Source organism: Sebastes fasciatus, chromosome 12 (assembly GCF_043250625.1).
Source record: "Sebastes fasciatus isolate fSebFas1 chromosome 12, fSebFas1.pri, whole genome shotgun sequence".
NCBI lineage: Eukaryota > Metazoa > Chordata > Actinopteri > Perciformes > Sebastidae > Sebastes > Sebastes fasciatus.
In genome coordinates this window covers 34,371,488-34,382,082 of record NC_133806.1, presented here as the reverse complement: position 1 = coordinate 34,382,082, position 10,595 = coordinate 34,371,488, and the positions used below count along the sequence as shown (strand labels likewise).

Below are 10,595 nucleotides of genomic sequence, written 5' to 3'. Positions count from 1 at the left end.
TTGGTTTCCAGGACCGGAGTCTCTGCTGTACTCTGCTCCTCTGCCTGCCTTCACTCACACACCGCGCTCGTTCTCACTCTTTCGCTCCACCTCACGTGCATGCTGCTCACTCCACACTGCAGAAGAGTTAGTTTAGCTCTGAGAATAACTAGTGAATGTTCAGTTGACGTTTGTGCAGAAATAACTGCTGCAGCTCCTCCAGACCAACAGAGGTTTCCCGTGTCTTGTGAAGTGACAGGGCTCCGCAGAGAGAGACATTATCATCTCTGACCAAAACTCCAGCGTCTCCCCTGTTCCCTCCGGCCGCGGTCGGGAGGCTGAAGCAGGAAAAGCCAACACTAGGATCAGCATTGATTCATGGAGAGACCTTCGTCTGGTCAGCTAACATTACTGCCAAGCAGCTGAAATATAGAGTGATATTGTGCTTTTAGCTGATGTGTGTCGCCTCACTGTTTTGAGCGATGCTATGTCTATGTAGAGCGAGCACAAGCGCGAGCGCGAGCAACAGGACGCTGACTTTCGTTGACTTAACGGCCACAGGTGTTGCTGTTAACAAGACATTTCTGATTCTTACAAACAGTCCCTTTAATGATTCTTATCTCTGAAACAGATCACATGTGCCCTCCTCTCCAGTGTCATGGTATTTCCATCCACAGAGGTCATAGAAAACAGCCACTCGCTCCTCATCCGCTTTCATTTCTACCTGAGGATAAAAGATTGTTCTGATTGTTAACTTTCAAGTACCAGAGTTTGATAATATGCCCCAACTTTGAATGATTGAATTTGAATTTGCTCACTGAGTCTGAATCTTTTAGATCACTTACTGTATATCTTTACACCATGTCCTAACTGCGACAAAATCAGCTTGATTACACTGTTTTCTTTTTGTGATCTATTTCTATATATACTGGAAAAACAAAGTTCGGAAACTTGTGTTTGGTGGACTATTTCTCTGTTGTATCAATGCTAATGGTCATTGTATTTTACATGGTTGGAAAGCCTGTTTATTTACCTTCGCAATGATGTCCAACTTGTAAGGATCATGCATTTGTGGGATGAGCAGCACAGCTGATTATGTGGGTAGCGCCCAAGAAAAATTTGCCAAAATGCTCTGCCAATGGTAAACAGTGTATTCTCATAAGGCTACCAGGAAGCCTGCAAGCCCTTCACCGTCAGGCCCGTTTGTGCTGGTGTCGACAACACAGACAATGGAACCTGAACATGTGGGGGAATGTCATGTTCAGTGATGAGTCCAGGTTCTGTCTGCCAAAGTTGGATGGCAGGGTCAAAGTATAGAGACAACACGGAGAACGCTATGCTGATTGTTGCATCGATGGAGTAACAGCTTTTGGTGGGGGCAGAGTCATGGTGTGGAGCGGCATCTTCCTCACTGGCAAAACAAGGCATGTCATTGAAGGCCATCTCAATGCAGGGAGATATCGGGATGAGATTCTGCAGCCAGTGGCGATCCCATATCTCCACAATCTGGCACCTAACTTCATCCTCAAAGAAACAACGCTCGCCCCCACAGAGCCAGGGTTATCACAGACTACCTCCACAATGTGGGAGTAGAGAGAATGGAACGGCCTGCCAGGAGTCCAGAGCTCAACCCAATTCAACACTTGTGGGATCAGCTTGGGCGTGCTGTACGTGTTAGAGTGACCAACACAACCACGCTGGCTGACCTGCAATGAATCCTGGTTGAGGAATGGAACGCCATCCCACAGCAACGTGTGACCAGGTTGGTGACCAGCATGAGGAGGAGGTGCCAGGCTGTTGTGGCTGCGTATGGATCTTCCACCGCTACTGAGGCTCCTGACGGTGTATTAAATGAATAAGGTGTAAAATAGCCAATATGTTTTGTTTGTTCCTTGTTCAATCCACCAAACAACTCAAAACAAGAGTCAACACCAACAGGAGAATACACTGTTTACCATTGATGGAGCATTTTGGCAAATTTTTCTTGGGCGCTACCCACATAATCAGCTGTGCTGCTCATCCCACAAATGCATGATCCTTACAAGTTGGACATCATTGTAAAGGTAAATAAACAGACTTTCCAACGATGTAAAATACAATGCCAATTAGCATTGTAACAACAGAGAAATAATCGACCAAACACAAGTTTCCGAACTTTGTTTTTCCGGTTTATATATTATTTGTGGAGTGAACTGGCCGTGAGTTACGCTGATGCGACGTTTTGAGCTGAACTTCTGTCAGACGCCCTGTTCCTATTTTTCCTGTCCCTGGCGTTGAGGACGCCGCTACATGGACGATGAACGGCTGATTAGTTTAGATAAAATGAGCCGTCAGCCGACAGCGGAGGAAACCGGGTTAGTTGTCCTGGATGTAGATGAGGATATTAACTTGATTATTGTCACTTTGAGCACAAGCATTGATACTCGTAGTAATGTGTGTAGTGTCCACCAGAGAAACATTATTATGAGTTACCTGATGTCAAGAATGTAACAGCCCCCTCTTTAATGGTTCAAACTAAACACAAACACACAAAAGAGACAACTATGGAACTATGGGAATATGAGCCCTCACTACAGTATTTCAGTACGGAGCCTCGTTTTGATCCGCTCCCGTTAAACGTTTGTGTTTTTAATCTAGCGTTAGCTTAAAGGTCACCTATTATGCAAAATGCACTTTTCCATGTCTTTTAAACATCAATATCTGTCCCCAGTGTGTCTACAGGCCACCATAGTATCATAAAAGACCATCCTCTCTCTTTTTCTCCTCCTCCGTTTGTCCGGAAATGGGTGCAGAAAAAAAATTCGCTTTTTTCCTTGTATTCTGACGTCATTAGAGAATGCAAGTCACGTGAGGGTTTCCTGGTCGAACCAGAGAGAACCTTCAGTAGCTGACCCCAGCCCACAGCGCGTCACTGTCTCTCCTCCTCAACCGAACTTGAGCAAAGTAGCTCCTACAGTTAGTCTGCAAGAACCAGCAGAACAGGCTTCATGTACTCCCATCATCTAAATATAACATGTTCATTCACAAAGGCTTTATGTAATTACACTGTTTAAACAGATGATATTTATATATTATATATATTTGATGTCATGCATGTAGCAGATTACAGGTAGTAAATAGTGACTTGTAAGCAACACAACACATTTCTGTTTCACAGTCAAACTTTATTTGAGTAGACAGATGACAATATTAATTATTCACAGCATTTGTAATCATCTCACCTGCAGTTATGTTAACATGGTACAGGAGAAAGTCTTCAGCTCTGGTAAACTATGGTAAGCTAAGCTCCGGTGGTCTGTAGTCATGGTAACACAGAGACAGCTACTACTGTAAATAATATACCATTACTCTGATCTTCCATACATTTATCTTTTAGCAGAAATAATGAACTGACTACTGTTTCACATCTTCTATTTTCCACCCTGATGGTCGCTGTGTTTACACATCGTGTCATAGCGGTAGCATGTAGCTAACCCGTTAGCATGTAGCTACATGCTAACGGGTTAGCTACATGCTACCGGGTTAGCTTTGTATCTCCATGTAAACAGAGCCATCTGCTCTCAGCTGTCTGCTCTCCTCTGGGATGATTCTGTCGGTCATTTCTCACAGATGGATCTGTAAAGACAGACGTAAAACAGAGTGTATGTTTACGGTTTACAGAGTTGATGCATGAGGTAAACACTGAGCTAACTAACAGAGATATAAACAGCATTATTTACCTGAGAGAAACCGTCAGGAAAACCTGGAATCTGGACCGCAGATGTTGATCATGTGTCGCCGATTTCTGATCAGATTCCTCCGGTAACGTGCGCTGGGTGAAGTTTCTGGTTTATAAACTTTAAAGTGGTTTATAAACTTTATTCTAGCTGCTATCTCTCCACTCGTCTCTCTCTCTCTCTCTCTAGAGAGAGAGAGAGAGAGAGAGAGAGAGAGAGAGAGCTTCTCTGGGAGGGAGGGGGAGGGGGAGGGTGACGCTGTTGTTGAGGACATTTGATTGACAGAAAACGCTGACCAATCAGAGCAGAGTGGGAGGAGACAGAGGCTACAGACACAGAAATCAGCACTTTTGGAAATGGGCTGAAACAGAGGTTATAGAGACATGCTGGAATGCATGATCTGATTGTTTTTTTGAAAAAAAAACTTCAGAGACATGGTTTGGAGGTGTCTGAGACCTATAATAACTAGTTTAAATGGAGTATAATATGTGACCTTTAATAAAAAAAACTGAGAGAAAGTTGGCCTACAAACTGGGTGTATTAAAACACAACAGAGGACCAAGAGAGTCAGAAAAGCATCCTGTGATCCTCTTACATCTCACTTCTTCTACCTGTTTGGATTATTTTGTTCAGTATTGTTGAAAACACAATGGACTAATGTTACACAATACAGCAGGCTGAGCAAGGACAAGAACATCCACATTTAGTCTTTATTAACTTTATGAAGACATCAGTGATAATGTGAGATTAATGTGTTGTTTAACAGCCTGTTTACTGCATCTCTGAACCTGTCTGTGTCACTGCCTGTGGCATCTTGTCCCAGACACGAGCAAGACGCACGTTGAGCTATATTCTATATCATTTCTATTAAATATCATAATATAAAACATGTGTTTTCTGTTTCAAAAGTAGGCTACAAACATAGATAGCAAGTACTACTAACCAATCTTTGAAATGGTTACTTCTCCAGCTCCAGTCTGATATGGAGCACACAGCTGATATGTACGTGGTTTGCTTACATGACGTAGAACAGAAGTGCATAATTTAACGTATTCAGTGTGGACAGAGAGCGTCCGATGCTGCGTGATGCATCCAGTTAGAACACGGTGTTAGTCTCGGAGTAGTGACCAACCATCTTGAAATGAATGAGGGTTTCCTCTGCTAGCACGTCATCGATCCCTTCCAGGCGGCCAGTGACTTCATTGGCCCAATCGTCCTAGCGACCCTGTGCTGTCTTCAGCCAGCTTGTCTTCATTCCATCCACAGTCAAATTATCAGGAACTCTGTATCTCTCTCTATCAGTCTCTCTCAGGGAGTGGAGAGGGCTCAATACCAGATCATGTGATCCCATCCCATACTAAATGTGACTACTTATAATAATAACTGTATTGATTCATCACTACCCATATACCCATCACATACAATATCACCAGTTGCACGGATTATTGCTCTGCATATGATTGTTACACCTTTCAACCTAACCTGGATGATTTGGGAAGAGATGAGCGGGCTTTACATTGTCATACCGCAGCTGAACAAAACAGAAACTCGTAGAACTGCCTGCAGTAGATGCACCAGATAAAATGTGTCATCTCTTCATCTGTGGTGACTCTTTCTCCACATCTGCTGCACCTACAATAAATGAAATGTGAATTATTCTATAAGTTTGTTCACATGACATATCACCAGTATTTTAAAGTCGAATGTTCCGGTCAGTGAATCATTATTCCCTGCTCAGTAAAACAGGTCACACTCACCAGTTGACATCGTGGTGACCTTGACAGACTTGTTGTACAAATCACGTTTATACTCTAAGTGGTATGTCAGCCTTATGATAATCCATGCCTCCTTCATCCACTTCTTCATATGCCAACAGGTTGGGGTTGGGGCCTTTAGGAGCTGCCTGCGAGAGCTTCTGAGCTGGCGTCGTCAGAAAATGTCTACGTCCATAATGTTAGACTGTAATGCCCCACAAAGGAAAAAAACTACAACAGTTACCAGGAATAATAAGTAGTTACCATAGCAAATAAATTAGTAAATAAAATAATAAAGCTGCCTTTTTTTTGCACCCAACAATATTTAATCTCACAAACAAAAAGGGTTTGCGACGAGCAGGAAGAGTGGACGTTTCCACCAAGGAGTAGTTTTGGTACAAAACAAATGCTCGCAATCGATTCAGAATCATGAAAAAAAAAAAACTAGATTGACCCTTGAAGCTACTTAAGGTAGAATCATACTTTACTTCTGAGTATCCCAACTTTCAGCAGCTGTCACGGATTACCCTACAGGGGCTGAAATGTGTTAGTAGTCACCTTTACAAACACATTTGTGAAGAAATTTCTTGGTACAGATTTGTTCTCTAATTTTAGCAATATTCCCTGACTATAAAGAGAAAATGAGGGCAGGAATATAGCTCATTTTAAACATTTGACATTGTTTTAGTGGTCAGCTATGAGGGTTAGCAAATGTTAGGCTTTGGTAGGCTTTTCTGCCCTTCAACACTGAGCATCTCACAATAAACTGTATGTGGAGCATTGACACATGGAAATTAAAACAACTGTAATAACTACAAAAGACTTGATTTGTGTAGACCATCAACAGCCCATACTGGAACCTTGGCCAGCAGCTCTAGTTGCACAACCAGCCACTTGTCAAGTACAATGTTCATTCATGTTTCACAGCGAGGTGTAGCAGTCTACATACATTGGCATCCAGGAGCAGGGAGAGGTCACGCAGCCGGCGAGGAATGCTGTGCCCCGTCCCTCTTTGATTACCAATTACTGCTGTGTTCTCCAGAGGAGGTTCAAGCCGAGCAGCCGGCTCCATCTTAATGAGACAGAGGGCCACCGCTATGCATCTGACGTTAGCTTTCCAAATACCAGAGCAGATCAACCACACAACCCGTGCTTTGTCCCCAACTGACAATATCAAGCAGCCACGGGATGAAATGCAACCAAAAAAGGGAAAAGAGGGAGAATAATAGAGGAGAGGTGGGAAAAGGTTGAATGGAGAGAGACAAAATGGACAAAGAGAAAGATGCTGTTACCAGCGTTACCTGTCTTCATTTGTCCCCTGCTCTTCCCTCTCATTTGTGAGGAATCAAAGGTTTTTGCTGATTTATAATTAGCTGACCCTGACAATTAGAAATGCTCTGCACGTTGCCACTTCAGATTAGGGTGAGCTGAATATTTCTCTACTGTGGTCACTATGCCAATAAGTGGAACAAGACTTTGTTAAAGAGCAGTTCTGCAAGCTCATCAATATGCCATCAGGAGAAGTCATCTGAAGAGTGACCCAGCCGCCATGTTGAGACCAGTTGATGAAATAGCACCACCAGCCGGAGCAAACATTCTCATTCTACAGCTAAACAGTACACTACAACATGTTCAGGCATTACAGTAACAGAATATTGATTCATATTTAATCAGTACTGCCTAGTTTGACCGTTTGATCAGAGTTTGCGAGTGATTGACAGCTGCCTCCGTTGAATGAACAGCCAATAGGAATGCTCTCTCTCTGAAATGACCTGTGATTGGTCAAAGTCTCCCGTCACGGGCTAGATGTTCTAAAGCCTGAAAACAGAGCCATGAGGAGGAGCAGAAGTCTAGTTTTCTCTCAGAACACTTGAATTACAATATGCTGAAAGGTTATTATGGGATTTTTGCCCAATGTTAACAAAAATATACTGACTACTGCAGGTTTAAGTCTTTAAATAAAGGCTTTATTTATAGACTTTATATACATATATTGAACTGTTACATAGCCTACATATTTGACTGCGCGCGCGCGCACGCGCGCGCACACACACACACACTATCGCTCCGTCTTTTTCTCTCTGGCATTTAAATACTTCTCTTACTTTTGTGATAAAAACATTGACCTGAAGCTGAATTATGAGTTCTGTAAGTAGTTGTTGAATAAATAATAAATATAGCAACTTCTGATCAACCCAGATCAATTTCAGGATTAAAATAACAACTTCCGATACAAACCACACCCACGTCCTGTTCAAACCCCACCCACTCTGAGTACAGATACTGATACAGATAATCTAGTTGGATGAACAGATACAGGTTCAGATAATGGTATACTCACTCATCCCTAGTTATGAGTACACCATCCAGATACTTACTTACTTATAGACACTTGTGTATATCACCTGCTTGGTGGAGTCTGACAAGATGATCAAGTTTGGGCAGAGTCTTGTGTGTATGATGTGATCGGGGAATTTTTGTTGTTTTCCGAGATCCACTCTCAGCTGCCAGTCTGGGGCTGTGGACAGTCGGCATGGTCTTGTCTGTGGTAGGGAATGGGGGTTCTCTCCAGCCTTGAGGAACGGAATGGTTTTCTTCCTGGGGCTGTGTTGCTGGACTGAATGGCTGTGGTGACTGTTTCTGCAACTGCCTTGAGCACCCGGTCGTGGCACCAGCGATAACGTCCATCAGCCAAGGCTTTAGGGCAGCTGCTGAGGAGATGTTGAAGGGATCCTCTACCAGCACACAGAGGGCAGGAAGATGGCTCAACTTCGCCCCATGTTTGAAGGTCTACCAGACTTGGTAAGGTGTCATAGACCGCCTGGACCAGGAATCTGATGCGGTAGATGTCAGCCCGCCAGAAATCCGACCAAGTGATCTTCCGCTTCAGTGTGTTTTCCGACCTTGTCCAGGCTCCTTGCTTACTGAGTCCCACCATTTTACACCTGCACGCACTTCTTCCTGGAGGAGCTGTTGTCGCTCCTTTCCTTTTGTGTTGCTGATCTGGCAGCTTGGAAAGTAGCCCAGGCGTGATCGCCCTGTTGCCACTGTCACAACAAGGGCCTTCTGCCTTAGCCGTGCCTCCGCCACCTGCAACTCTCTAGCAGCACTCCACTTTCTGCCTGTGCGGACCTCTATGCCAGTTGCTGCTACTTTGGGGTACCTGGAGTCTCTATACTGCATGGCTTCTCTTGTTCGTTTCTCCACAAATTCTCCTGAGAGGCCGCTGAAGGGGAGCTGTAAGGTGTTGGTGGACCCATACAGAGCAGCACTGCTTAAGCTCCTTGGCAAGCCAAGCCACCTTCGCAGATAGCTGCTGATCTTCTTCTCCAGAGCTTCCACAGTTGTCATGGGAACATCATACAGTAGCAGCGGCCACAAAACCCTGGGCAGAATGGCATGCTGGTAAATCCACGCCTTGAAACGACCGGGCAGCCCAGATTTATCTATCTTGGCAAGCCAGGCCTCAAGGTCACTGCTGGTTTTGTGGATGGCAGCTGTGTCCTGCAGTCGAAGAGTTTCCCCAAGCTCTTGACTGGCTGTTCTGACAATGTTGGAATGATTGTCTCGGAAATTGTGAAGCGGAACTTAACAACTTTCCCTTTCTTCAGCACAAAGGACCTTGACTTTGATGGTTTAAAACTCATCCTTGCCCATGAGATGAGCTTCTCAAGTCCTTGTAAGATCCACCTGCTGCCAGGGACTGATGATGTTGTAACAGTCAGATCGTCCATGTAGGCTCTGATTGGTGGCTGCTGCACGCCAGACTTTGTCAGGGGTCCTCAACACACTGACTTGACCACCATATTCATGGCGAGGGCGAAAAGGATGACTGAGATGGTGTAGCCAGTTATGATTCCCTTCTCAAGCCTTTGCCACTCTGATGTTGAAGATCAAAATGTTACTCTACAGTAATCCAGAATGAGGTTGTAATAAACAGTAAAACAACATAACATGGAAAAATTTACAACTTCCAGGTTTAAAGTTGAGTCACAGACACGCTGAGCTTCAGTTTTGAAGTGAATCCTGCTGTGTACATACCCTCGTTGAGAAAGACTTTTCCAGTTGTTTTAGGGACATTTCAGTCCAAAATACATGTAACCCAATGGGAACAGAACAATACAATGTTACCAAGTCGGCATCATGACGTATGCACAAGGATAAAATGTCACAATAGCCACAGGGCCAAAACATATGCAGAAGAACTATCTCTTTGCTTTGCTTCTTACATTGCCAAAATAACAATAACATTTCACCATTCATCTAATTCATCTTCTCTAGGCTATCCAATGCAGCACATTAGAAAACCCTTAAAACATATGTATTTTCTCAGTTTCTTACTCTGACTGATGGGAGTAAGCCAGTGGGCAACCTCCGCGTCTGAAAAGTGAAGCCAATGCCAAAGTGCCTTAAACCTGCATTCTTTCTACCAGCCAGCAGGGGGCGACTCCTCTGGTTGTATGGAAGTCTATGAGAAAATGAGCCTACTTCTCTCTTGATTTATTCAAGAGAGAGAGAGAGAGAGAGAGAGAGAGAGAGAGAGAGAGAGAGAGAGAGAGAGAGAGAGAGAGAGAGAGAGAGAGAGAGAGAGAGAGAGAGAGAGAGAGAGAGAGAGAGAGAGAGAGAGAGAGAGAGAGAGAGAGAGAGAGAGAGAGGCAACCACAATAATAGCCCAGCAGCTGTAATAACTAATACAAATAGGACTAATAACAAAAACCAATAGTAGTGGATGTAAAAGAGTGATAATACAACTATCGGAATTAATATCATTGGGTCGTCCTCAGACGGGCTTTCAAGCGGAGCTTCCAGCTGTCTCAGTCCTCCATACATCCGTCTAGCTCGCCAGCACTGTCCAGCATCTCTCCTCAGTACGTCCATGTATGTTGGTGTGGGACGTCCCTGTGATCGATGCCCGTGCGTTGGTTCCCGCAGCACCAGCATGCTTGCTGGGAGTTTTTGATGTCTTTGGCAGTGACCGAGAAGTCTCATTCTCCAGGCTGCCACTTTGTCACTAAGTGTTGGTAGTCCCTCGTTAGCCTTGGTAGTCCCTCGTACAGACGGAATTAATGAATGATGGTAGCAGTTGGTGTCAAGCAGGCAGTGGACGCGGTAGCAGATGCAGCCACAATCCCGGTGACATCCAGAT

The 10,595-nt window shown here is 44.2% G+C and overlaps 1 pseudogene; it reads right to left on the bottom strand.

Annotated features, from left to right (window-relative positions):
• Window positions 1-7,827: 7,827 nt before the first annotated feature.
• On the bottom strand, window positions 7,828-9,333 carry LOC141779862 (uncharacterized; annotated as a pseudogene).
• Window positions 9,334-10,595: the final 1,262 nt, after the last annotated feature.